Consider the following 12,316-nt stretch of genomic DNA (forward strand, 5'->3'; position numbering starts at 1 on the left):
CGAAGTACCCGGAGGAAACCCACGGAAACAAAGGGAGAACATGCAAACTCCATCCACAAATGCCAACTAACCCAGCCGAAGCTCAAACCAGCGACCATCCTGCTGTAGGGTGATTGTTTCCTTTTCTTTGTTTTTGCAATTATTTAATTCAACTATTGTGGTAAAAGATATGTAGCCAAATTCCCTTTAATGCAAGTCATTAAACTCGGCGGCCATCTTTGAAATGCCTCTTGGGCAGTATGCTCGGGCATTCTGTTTGAGTGGGGAAACATCAAATTCTCCAAAACTGCTTGCCAAGCTTGTGACTGAATTTCATTTTGGAATCACCAATAAAATTCAACAATTGTCTCTTTAGTTTCATTTCTAGACACTCAACTCACACAAAATCTGCAGAAATTCGCGTCTGGTCCAAGCCCCTCCCGTGGAGCATCATCAGTCTACAGTGATCGATGATTGGCTTCTGTACTAGAAGGCAAGCTTTATTCGCCATTCAGAAATCGATGATTGGCTCCTGTACTAGAAGGCAAGCTTTATTCGCCATTCAGAAATCGATGATTGGCTTCTGTACTAGAAGGCAAGCTTTATTCGCCATTCAGAAATCGATCATTGGCTCCTGTACTAGAAGGCAGGCTTTATTCGCCATATAGACATCAGTGATAGGCTCCTGTATTAGAAGGCGGGCTTTATTCATCATATAGAGATTGATGATTGGCTCCTGTACTAGAAGGTGGGCTTTATTCGACATATTGACCATTACTTTTTCCCCATTCAAAAAGATACGAGTGGCATGTCTTGTTTACTCTATAGTCTTTAATGTATCTTAATTTCCTTTAACACTGGAACTATTCAAATTCAAAAACTAATAGACCTTTCACACACTGTAAGACTTTACAGAATTGTCACGTCATATTTACATTTAAAGCTTGTAGTGTGTTGTTTTAGAATTAAGTTTTGAATATTTGCCATCATATTTTATGAATTGAAATGACCCTGAAAATGTAATTAATTTTAGCCTATAAATATGTATGAGTTCTAGACCACATGCAAAATTGTATACTTCACTTTGTCTATGTAGATAAGTTTTTTCACTGCACGTATTCAAAGTATACTCATCCGTTTGTTAAGTGTGACGTCATGCAAAGCGGCTTCCGGGTCCAATCGCTATGTCAAACAGCATGAGGAGGCTCAACAAATGGTAATAATAAATGTTTACAAAGAAAAGTAATACTTTAGAAAATCAAAATCACGCCAAATATTAAAGGGGTGGTTCACTACGATCTCATATTTTAAACTTTAGTTAATGTGTAATGTAGCTGTGTGAACATAAACAACATCTCTGAATGTAAAAAGTTCTAAGTTCAATGCAAAGGGAGACCTTGGTTTTTACAGAGTTAGCTTAGCAAAGCCTACAATGAAGTACTTCCGCCCCCTGTGACATCACAAGTTCGTTTACTGCGCATCCCACACTGCACATGCAGGTAAGGGCCGTGGCCAGAAGCACTGTAACGTTATAGCAGAGATAAAGCTTAAAAATGCGTCTAAACGCTGCTGTTTCCACAGAGCTTCATCTGTTTCTGTATTTGGGCTTCCAAAGGACACGACACAAAGACAGAAGTGCCTTCAGTTCAATATTAATTATCTTCCAGAGAATTATAAAATACTCAGCAAGCATGATTTGACAAAACAGCTCTAGAATCTCTCCCAGCTCAGTGCTGGATTCGGCTAAAATCTCCTCAAAGCAGAAGTTGTAAGCTACAAGTAAGTGTTTTTATTTGTTAAAATTGATCATGACATGTACAGTGTCTAGCGTTAACGGTATGCTGTAGCAATGATGTAAACAATGCGAAATGCTGCTTTGCGGGCAAACGATTTAGCTACAAATTCATATCTATCAGCCAAACAGCTGTAACACACACTCACTCCACCAGCACGTTCGTGTCTCTTATGTGTGTGCACACGGGACTGCACTGATAGTCTTCAAGCAGCTCCATGTGTTTCACATCTCAGATAATGAAGTCGCAAAAGATATGTGTATGATTCATATTACTTACACCTGCATATTCCGGATACTCGTGAAAGACGTCATAACGCATAGAGTTAAAAAAATACAGATTAGCTTACCTGACTAGTGGTCGCAGCAGAATAATAAATCAAGGCTCAACAGGTAGCATCTCACATCTTGTGCTTTATTATTCTGTCACAATATATTACAGAAAATAACTTAATCCGAGCATCAGAGAAAAAGAAAGTCCCGTGCACATGTGCTTGCTAAAGAAAGTTCACACATTCACACACACATAGACGCACACACAGACGCTGTTAAAGGAGCCGCACCCCATTTTCACTCCTTAGTTATTTTAGAGAGCGGCCGCGAGGTTGACTGCATGTTTACATAGCAGAAAAGCACGTGCTTTTACAGGATTGACGTGGAGCCAATCTGCCAATAGCAGCACATTATGACGATGACCAATCAGAGTCACTTAAGGGCGGGCCTTTCAGAGGAACTAGGAAATATGACAGTCGTTTTCATGTTAGCTGAGTAGCTGTGTATAATCAAAGTGAGATATATAAACAAATTACGCGATTTCCTTCAAGTGAACCATAAGCACACATCGCTTTGCATATTATAAACACAACCAAGCCTTAAAATTACATTCTGGACCACCCCTTTAATATCCAATGGCCAGAAAGTGATTCATTTTTTTCAACTGTATTTCATACGTCACGACTTAACAAGCGGATACTCGTAACACTTTTCGTAAAACATTTCGTAATATCAATAAAACAACAATGTTACGATGAAATACACACATTTAGGAATAGTCAGTGTACTATGGACATATTGCTTTCATTTTAACAAAGTTATTAAATGATAACGCTTTAAAACATTCAAAATGACTGTTTCTGTAGTCATAGCCTGCTTTTAGAGACAAGACATGGCCAAAACCAAGACTAGGCCTTGATAGAGTTAGGCAATTTAAGCTTATAAAAAGATTTAGAAAAAGCCATCAATTGTGTACATCTTGAGACAAATCAATGGCTCTGACATGTTTTCAAATAAATCACTACAAATTATTTAGAGTTAAGACAGCTCAAACATGCAATTTTGTCTCTAAGACTAAGATTAAGCCATGTCTGTGAAACGGTGTATATAGTCTGTGCTCAACATATTGTCTACGGGTCACGTTCAGTAAATAAACAGATTCCCTGTTATTCTTTGGAAAATCCTGAAGAAATCCATAATTCAGTGTCATCTAAATAATCACAAGCTGCCAGAATCCTGAAAACTAGAAGCCCCATTTGGTACATTCCTGTCTGTTCTACGTGACTGGGATGAGATGTTTAGTTGGAACTCAGCATTATGTTTCTGCCAACCATTTTGGCAGTTTGATAATATGCATTTGGAGAGCTGTGGTTTTCTTTTTCTTTTTTTCCCAGGTCAAGTGTTTCTTGAAGCTCCTTAGTAAAGGTGAAAGATTCATACAATCTTTGTGGAAACATGAGCGTACTCATTCACACTGTTTCACAGCCTCTTTAAGGATTGCTGTTGTAATGATTTTACTAGGACCGAGGGAATAGTGTTCCGTTATCTTCAAGTACACATTTTCTACCTGGCCACAAGTTGTAAGGAGAGTTTATACACTTCACAGCTTCTTCAGCATCAGCTCTTTCTCTAGGGTTCTCACACATTTCTTTTGATCACTGCAAGAGTCCTATGAAGAGGCACTCCTGAATAGTTAAAGGAGCATATTTGGCATGCGTTTTATAGGGAACGGACATAGGGAACACTGAACCGTCCGTAATCATCTTGCCATATGCCCAAATAACACATAAACACTGTTCCAAACCCTGCTGAGATGCCTGCAGAGAATGTAATTTAGGACATGGCTGCGTGACATGAATATTAACCATCTTAATTATGCAAAGATGCATTAAGGGCACATCATAACACTGAGTATGTTTATATGAACACCAATATTCAGATTTTAATATGATTAAGACAATACTCTGATTAAGAGTCTACCATGTAAACAGCTTTTTTTGATTAATTTAATCAGACTAAAGTCATAATTGATCTAAACGGAAATCGAATTAAAACATGTGGAGCATGCTGATTTTAGTCACATTATTGAAGTGCAGTACAGATATGTAAACACCTTAATCCAACCATAATCATTGTGTAGGATTTTTGCTGCATTTTGTGCCAGGATAGTCTACACACAGCTGTTTGACACTAGTCTTTGCACCTACCAAGTCAATGAAGGAAAACAGACACATGCATTGCAAAATGCTTTTTTCCCATTCAGCGTGTGGTGTTGAATTCCATTAAAACAACACTCTTCCAGCAGTTCATACTCGCGCCAATATCTCGTTTGTCATGAGGGGCATGAATGAAATGTTCCTGAATGAAAGTGAAATTGCCAAACTGCAGAATTGACAAATTAAAAATAAAACATCTGAAATTACATAAAACTCTGGAGGAAACGTGGATAGCACAATGACGTTAATCAAATTATGTGCTATAACATGTCAGATGGGATCATGAAAAATATTCAACAAGCAACTCATGTAAACGCCTTAATCATATTATTGTCTTATTCAGATTAAGGTAAATAATTCAATCACTGATGTCAATGTAAACATAGTCAATGTCACAAACGTTACTTAATAAATCAATGGTTTTAATAATCTTTGCCATGCTTTAGAAAACTACACTATAATTTCAAAGTGTTGCCTGCACTAAAGCAAATGCAACGCTCCAGTTATAATTCGATTGTAGAGTATGGTTGTCAGCTTTGTAGCATTTTGTGGCATTTTCCCACTTTTCCCACAATTTGCCACTTTTTGTCCGGTACTCATTATTTACTATCTTAATTTTAATTGTTAATAACAAATGTGTAAATACAATAAAAATAACATTCAGGTTTATTTAAGACATCATTCAGCAGTAAACTTTAACCATATTTCAAGAAGGTCCTGTGTGGGTTAAAAAGCACTAAATTTCAACTAAGTGCATTTATCATAAAAGTGAACGATAATATGCAGATCAGAGCACAAAAATGTAAATTCAGTTTGGACTCAAGTATAATTGAGAACGAAAATGAAAGCTGACACAATTTAGACTGCAATATTATGGTACAATGCAACAAAGCTTAATGGTGCAGTGATAGTCTTCAGAAGGTTTTTGTTGTGCTGGTTGAAAGTCTCTACATCAAATTCCAATAGTAATGATTAGAGTAAATGATCAAAATGTGTATGTGTATATATATATATATATATATATATATATATATATATATATATGTTTTTTTATATTCTGGGTGAGGCATAAAACGAAAACATTTTCATCCAATTAAAATTTGTCTGGTGGACAATTCCCTTAATTTCTACAAGTCGCCCAAACGGTCTGTCAATAAATGTAGATTTGTACATCTGTGCTGCCGTTCACGCAGATCTGCTTTTTGCGCGTACACAACATTTTTTGAAAATCCTGAATCAATATTGGAGTTACTTCTGCAAGCTGGACGAAGGATGACACCATGGTTGAAGTATATCTTTTAGACATGTAATATTCTGTTTTAAAACTATTTTAAACATGCAAAGCTTGTGTAGATTTTGTGATTTTATGAAAGGGTTTTATGCACAGAAGTGTTGTTCAGCCATTGAAATCTTCCAGCGAAAGATAAAATGTGACTATTTTCAGTTTCATAAGTGACCTTCTACAGCATCGTTTGTTGATTTTTATTTAGTTTAACAAGAAAATATCAGTAAACAGCGCTATTCTGCCTAGCCTGCTTTACTGAGGTGAAGTTCGTTTTATAATCACGTTGATTTATTTTTGAACAATGACAACCTGTGACACGCTCCCTATCCGCTTAAGTGTGACGTCACGCGAAGCGGCTTCCGGGTCCAAGCGCTCTATTCAACTGAATGGGGAGACTCATGAAATGGTAATAATAAACGTTTACAAAGCGATTTAATGCTTTCGAAAATCAAGATCGCAATATATATGTCCATGCCTAATATCCGCTGTCCAGAAAGTGATTAATTTTTTTATAAATTGTTAAATTTTTGGTATTTGTTATGCAGCAAGCCCAGAGATTGTTGTGTACACTATGACTTTATGTAAAATTAACTTTAATGTGTGATAGGAATAAAACGTGATCATAAACGAATGATTTCTCCACTCAAATGAATGGCGGCTTGGACCCGGAAACAGTATTACATACGTCACAAACACGTCACCACTTAACAAGCGGATATTGTTTACCATGCTACTTTGGATATTCAGTCTGAAATAACATGCAACTATGGCTTAGTAATAAGTTTAATTCCTGCACCCCGTTGACCAAGCACCATAGTCGCTTTAAGACAAAAGGTGTGAGAGAGTGAGACAGCGATCCTTACATGCATGAAATATTGCACATTATGACAAGTTTTGCTTGCAACTGAAAGCGTGCTAGATATAATACTGTTTTTCATTCGGAATTGTAGTATTATAAAGTACTATAAAGTTTTCTAACTGGCGAATGACATGATCTAGTGGGTTGTCTAATGTCATCTTTAAGGTGTGCATTCAGGAGGAATGGCTTTGGACGGCAGGGGAGTGACTGTGTTTGAAAAATGTTATCTTAACAGATAGCATTATGCAAGATCTGCACCTTTAAATCACTTGTTTTGATTCACTTTCTCCAAACAATTACAATTTAGGTGAGTAGGTGATAAATAGCTGCTCTTTTGTGGCTATTTAAATGAACTTGACCATATGAGCAATTATACTATGATGGAAATCCAATTAAATGTGTTTTCACTTCGCTACCTTCGGAAGTGCTCAAAAAAGTGAACAATCTAGAAATGTTTTAGACCTTTATACACCTGTATTTATCATCATCCGTTTGTGATTGGATCCTAATAGCAGGCGTTCTGAGAGCTGCAGCCTGTTCTCTCTAAGACAACAAATCGTTAGGCAACGATTGTGATTCACTATAAAGAACTTTTTGTTTGTGGAAAGGTTCCACGGATGTTAAAGGTTCCTCATGGATGCCAATAAAAAACCTTTATTTTTATCAGTGTGTAGGCAGACAGTAGCTCATTTCGGAACAGAGCTTTAGGCAAACAAATGATCCTCATTGCATGAAAGCTAAAAAAGCTCTAAATGGACAGGGGGAAATGTTAAAGACAAAAATATCTCTTATTAAGGCTACATTTTTATATTATCTATAACCCGGCTTGACAGAGCTTGCTTACCTCAATTGCGCAGAGACCCGAGAAGGGCAAGATATTTTAATGGTTCGCTTGGCTGGATTTTACTGTGCTAACCATTTGTAAGGGCTATCAGTGGACCGGGGGGTGAAATATGAAGGCTTTAGTGCTGGGCTCCTGGCTCAGTGTTAATAATGCTAGTCGAGCTGAGCAGAACACCATTTGGGGGCTTTGTATTCTCGCTGAGGAGGGTGATACTAAAGGGATCACTTGTAGATGAGCTGCAGACATAAACACAAGTGTACCGATATAAAAGCACAACTTTAAAGCTGCACAAGAAAAGATTTAAACCTCCAATTTCCTGGATGTTTTGCACACAATTATACACATAATTCTTATGCCACATACGGAGCGCTCTGGACAGCCTTGCAGGTTTTACAATCCAATGGAAACTCTCGCCTGTAACAAAATTGGGCTTCTAAATCTTGGCCGACATAATTTGTGTCTTCCGGAGCTTTCAGAGCAAAGGATGTACAAATATTCAGACACGCCGCATAATGAAAGAAGCAGCAGCGTGTGGAAACAAACCACTTTCTGAATTCTGCCTATAGCGAGAACGGGATTATTTTCAGCTCGCCAGAAACATTAAGATTAGCTCAAGCTGTGAGTAATGGTTCCAGGCATTAGGGAAAGGAAAATAATGCCAGTGAAACCAAGAGCTCCAAAAGGAGAACACGTAAAGATTTACAACTAGAGAGCATCAGCCAGACTAGACTGTATGAATTGTGGGAACCAAACTAAATCAAGCCTTCAGCAGAAGAAAAGAATGATATATGCGCCACTAATGATTGCATGATGCACCACAGGCATTGCAAATATCCTATAATATCAAGACTTAAAAATAGAGATTTCAGACTATTTCATGCCATCAGCCTATAAGTGGAATTGGACAGGGCTGATTTGAAATTCAGGCTGTAGGAGTATCATTTGCCTACAGTCGGTTTTGTTGCATTGTAATTATATAACAAAGGAAATTGAAGGCGTAATTGATTTCCCTGGTGAGGGCATATGGCATTTTGTGTATCATACAAGCACAGGTCTATCAGATAGGTTTCACTGCCTGTTGGTGAATATGACAATGTTATATTTGCTTGTGAGCAATTCCATGCAAATGTCAACCTTGCCATGAAAAAAATACATTTCTACCAAACTAGCAAAACAATGTCTAAGTTTTTTTGTGTAGGCTTGTATTTTACAGTACTTTAAAAATACTCAAAAATGTCTCTGTCAATGTTCTCAAACAATTATATACGATCTACAGAAGTCACTCAAGTGGCAATTCCACATCCGTCACATCCATAATGGAGAGATGGCACATCCATATTAGCAAAGCTTTTTTCCTCATAAATACACAAAATGTAAAGCAAAACAAAATCAATAATTTTCGTTCTATAGAGAGCCAACTCTTATCCTTTTGATTAGCATTATTTCTTTTGGCTTGTGCAGTTTAATTCACAGAATTTCTACAAAGTATGCTGTATACTGTTAGCTTGCAGACTATTTTTTGTCACATCCTTAACACATGTTTATTTTCCTCATTGAAAGCATAAAAATGTTTACAGATTCATATTTTTCTGATTCCATAACTCTGTGGTTCATTATTTTGGGAAATATAAACAGATGTGTCAATTTACCTTTAACATACTTTCTCTATGAATTTATGCTTTGAGTTTTTACTGCAAATGTCACATTCATGCCGCTGCATGGAATTTCTCTTATATGATAAAATGATTGTATACAAAAAATAAATACAATTCTGTCTTAGTTATCTAAATCAACGTCATTCCAAACAAATAAAGTGGTATTTTAAAAAAAGAATTTGACAATATTATGAAAGTGGAGCGAAGAAAACAAAAACCTCAAAACAATAATAAAAACATACTGCTCAAAAAGTGTAAGTAAATGTTCCCTTTTATTTTTCTGAGATAAATACACACACATTCTGTAAAGAAAATGGGAAAGATATAAAGGTATGGAATACTATACAGTATTAGGCTGAATAACTGATGAGAGAATTTTTATTTTCAGTCAACTGAAAACTGCACTGCAAACTTACAAGTGCTTTTAATTTTGATTAATTATTAAAGGTGCTCCATTTTCATAATATAAAAAAATTAATTCTATTTTTGAAAAAGTTATCTATAAAAAACGTTACAGATCAAATTGTCATTTATCGTTAAAAACTTCTGAACTAAGAAAATGCTAAATAATAGATATTTGAGTGTTTGTGTTTACACAAATAGTTTTTTTTTTTTGGCTTATAGCTAGAGCCACACAAAATCTGCAGACATTTCTTGCTATTTTTGTGCAGAATTTAGTAAAAATAAATCTGATAGATCTATGCGGAACGAATTTGGGAGTAAAATAACAAACTTAATAGATGATACTTTAATTTTTATTTCATGTTTACAAAGCAAATCCAATTAGATCCACATATTTGGTAAACAAAGCAAGTCTCTCATATAAAATCTCTATTAAAAGACAGAAAATATTACCTTACAAACTGTATTGTAAATAAATCATGAAGATAGTCATTAATATTACTGAAAATAATTTAAAAACTGAATAAGTACATGTACACACAAGCAAATCAATAGACTTAATGATTGTCTAAAAATCTCTGGATTTCTGCGCGTGCAGATTCCATGTGGGCCTACTTATAACCTCGACCAACATTAAAAAAAAACATAGTAGATTGCATATTTATATTTAGAACAGGTGGACTCGGCATCCTATAACAACACAACATGCTGAAAATCTCCAAAGAATGACATACATTGCTTGGCAAAGACTATTAGACTTCTGCTGGATGCATCGCAGTCAAGTCGCAGTGATTTCCAACATCATTTAAAAAATTTCAACCAATGTAAGCTCTATCGATTTGGTCACTCTAATTGTCAGATCACTCTGACTGACAGGCTAACATAATTAAAATAATTAAACAGCATTAATTGTCTTGGGATTTCTCAAGCTGTAGCACGGGTCTTTAAATGTGACCAAAAATCTGTTCTTCAAACTGTAAAAGCTTTTCAATCAAATGCAACCATGCACTTAACAGAGTTATAAGCCCAACGCTCTTAAGTGTCACTTAGACATGAAATAATTAAAAAGCTTCAGAGTCTAAAAAGTCTTCAGCATGTCTAAAATACAGAAGATTCAGGCATCGCTGTGGGAGTGAAAAACCTTCACAATGCAAAGAAGTCAAATATATTTGCATGCCACAATTCTTTGAAGAAGATTCCTATACAGATAGGAGTTTTTTTTATCCCAAGTCAATGCATCTGGAAGCTGAGGGCTTCCTGGCTTACATGGCACAGGATACTGGCGTATCACAATCTATGTTTATCTGAAACAGGTGGGCTGCCTCTGTAGTGAAGAGTAGGAGAGCGTTTCCATGAGAACTGTGACTGCTAAGTATTCATAGCCAGTATGAAAACTATGTGGCGCGTACTACTAGTTATGCAGGTCCAGAACAAAACATTTAAGATCTGCATACGTACAGAACACCAACTTAATCGACCCATTACTACAAGAGTGAAATCAATCTTACCTGCTCTGACAGACAGGCGTACGTTAACAGAGGTTCATTGTGTTGGGTAGCTCCTGTATGGGCTGTGAGAAATTTGACAAGCAAGTTTGTACCTGAAACCAATAATGTGGTATTAAATTAAGAATATTTATTTTTTTCTTGAAGGAATGCGTGATATGTGAACGTGGAAGTTTCGTTTCATAAAATCGACAGACAGCAAATAACGTGAAAACATGGAGGCTGCGGTCTTATTACTCGTTTGTTGCAATCAATTCGCTTTCTTTCTGTATATGAAACCGCAAACCTATTCCTTGCATTGCGATGTGTTGTAGTGAGTAAATGGGTACTTACAATGAAGGTGTGTGGATTCCGGTGGACACTCGGCTGTTGACTTGCTGTAGTTGGGTTTAATTCACAGTGAATGAGCGCGGCGCGCGCGGCTTATGTCTCCATGGAGCAGCGGTGATGCGCGCGAGCTGTGCAGCGGCGCCGTTCTTGATTTGACAGTTCAAACAATACAAACAACTGATAAAAACACGCACAATCCAAAAGGGTTGTAGACTTGAGGCGAAGCTGATTTAACAAAGCCCGTCCCGTCTTCAAGAAGGTACCTGAATTAGCTCATTCATATAATTCCAAACACTAGAAAAATGCCTGCTTCTAATGGAATTTTCGGAGAAGAAAAGAATGAATGCTAAAAATTGCGTTTTACAGACTTACAGATTGAATAAAGAAATAAAGAAAGCGTATAAAAAGATTGACGAGAGCCGCACGTGGACGTGTGGAGCCAGAGGGAGTGAATGAGAAGATGCTAACTATACACTCGCATCAGCATCAGCCTCGCCATGAGGATGGAGGAGACGGGCGGAGTATGTTGGGAAAGGCAATATGGAAATGAGCACTCTGGTTCTAATTTCGGCGAATGGGATTGTGCAGAAAACCAAGACAGGGTGCTAAAATCGGCGTTTGTTTTTCCAGCGGTGTGGACTGCAGAAAGAGGGGAGGGGACATTTTTGTATACAGCGCGTGCAGGTTTGCCGGAGTGTGGCTGGCAGGCTGACAGCCAAAACCGGACGACAATGTATCAAATTGGCACTAATGTTGCATAGACATATCAGACATGCTAATTATCTTGGCTAAAGTGTGAAAACACGTGTACGTCAGAGAGACTAAATCAATTGTGTACACTCCTCTGACCCCTCTACCGGCGACCATGACACTGATTCAATAATGACACTTAGCAAACAGTAGTGGTCTAAAGGTGAACAGCAGTTTTATTGAATATTTTGTTAACTAGTTAGCAGAATTTCTTCTGATGACTTATGCTTTAATTAATAACGTTGCCATGAAAACATTTACGAACATGTAATCTTTCATACGCTGATAAATGATTGTTTAAAAGCTTTGTTGAATTATTCTACTGGTAGTTTACAAAAAAAAAAAAAAACTGAAGTTAAATTTATTGTAAGTAATTGGTTGAGGAATTCCATTCCTCTTTTAAAAAAAAAATCAATTACAATCTTA

At 36.7% G+C, this 12,316-nt stretch overlaps 1 protein-coding gene across 2 annotated transcripts in view; it reads right to left on the reverse strand.

Moving 5' to 3' along the window:
* slc8a4a (solute carrier family 8 member 4a) overlaps positions 1 to 11,594 on the reverse strand; it is a 126,451-nt gene extending 114,857 nt beyond the window's left edge. Inside the window, exons 1-2 of one of the 2 annotated variants that reach the window (XM_073934880.1) lie at positions 11,144 to 11,594; positions 10,814 to 10,905 (exon numbers count right to left, since the gene is read on the reverse strand). The gene's annotated coding sequence lies outside the window, so the exon portion shown is untranslated. The remainder of the gene's footprint in view (positions 1 to 10,813; positions 10,906 to 11,143) is intronic. The other variant, XM_009295486.5, reaches the window with a different exon arrangement.
* Positions 11,595 to 12,316: the final 722 nt, after the last annotated feature.

The sequence above is a fragment of the Danio rerio genome, chromosome 21 (assembly GCF_049306965.1).
Source record: "Danio rerio strain Tuebingen ecotype United States chromosome 21, GRCz12tu, whole genome shotgun sequence".
NCBI lineage: Eukaryota > Metazoa > Chordata > Actinopteri > Cypriniformes > Danionidae > Danio > Danio rerio.